This window comes from Nannospalax galili, unplaced genomic scaffold (genome assembly GCF_000622305.1).
Source record: "Nannospalax galili isolate Female #2095 unplaced genomic scaffold, S.galili_v1.0 scaffold146, whole genome shotgun sequence".
Taxonomy (NCBI): Eukaryota; Metazoa; Chordata; class Mammalia; order Rodentia; family Spalacidae; genus Nannospalax; species Nannospalax galili.
Window position 1 is genome coordinate 10,678,729 of NW_008357929.1, and position 609 is coordinate 10,679,337.

Genomic DNA, 609 nt, shown 5'->3' on the forward strand with positions numbered 1-609 from the left:
TCTTCTAGAAGAGTACAATGAGAACCCCCTAGAGATAATGAGGACACAGAACTCAAAAGAACAATTATAAACATGATAAAAGAATTCAGTGAATTTAAAGAACACACAAACAAAGAAATCAAAGAACTGAAGGAAGATAGGGATAAACTTCTGAATGAATTCAGAAAAGACCTAGAAATATTGAAGAATACTCAGGCTGAAATAAAGAACGAAGTGAAACACTCACTAAGCCAATTAGAAGCGACAGGAGAAAGCCTCACAAAGAGGATGAACAAAATGGAAAACAGAGTATCAAGACTGGAAGATAAAGTGGACAAACTAGACCACTCAAGCAAAGATCATGAAAATTTTAAGAAATCACAAGAATGGAATATGCAGGAATTGTGTGACACCATAGAAAAGACCAAAATTACGAATCATAGGCATACAGGAATGAGAAGAATCCCAAGATAATGGCCTGGACCATATCTTCAACAGAATCGTGGAAGAAAATTTCCCAAAATTAAAGAAAGACAAGCCCATACAAATACAAAAAACATATAGAACACCAAACAGACCAAAAAAGAAACTCTCCATGGCACATCATAGTAAAAATCCTAAATGTACAAA

The 609-nt window shown here is 34.5% G+C and overlaps 1 protein-coding gene across 1 annotated transcript in view; it reads right to left on the minus strand.

The window, feature by feature from the left end:
- LOC103752253 (NACHT, LRR and PYD domains-containing protein 1a-like) overlaps positions 1 to 609 on the minus strand; it is a 64,791-nt gene that overhangs the window by 44,563 nt on the left and 19,619 nt on the right. The window lies entirely within an intron of this gene.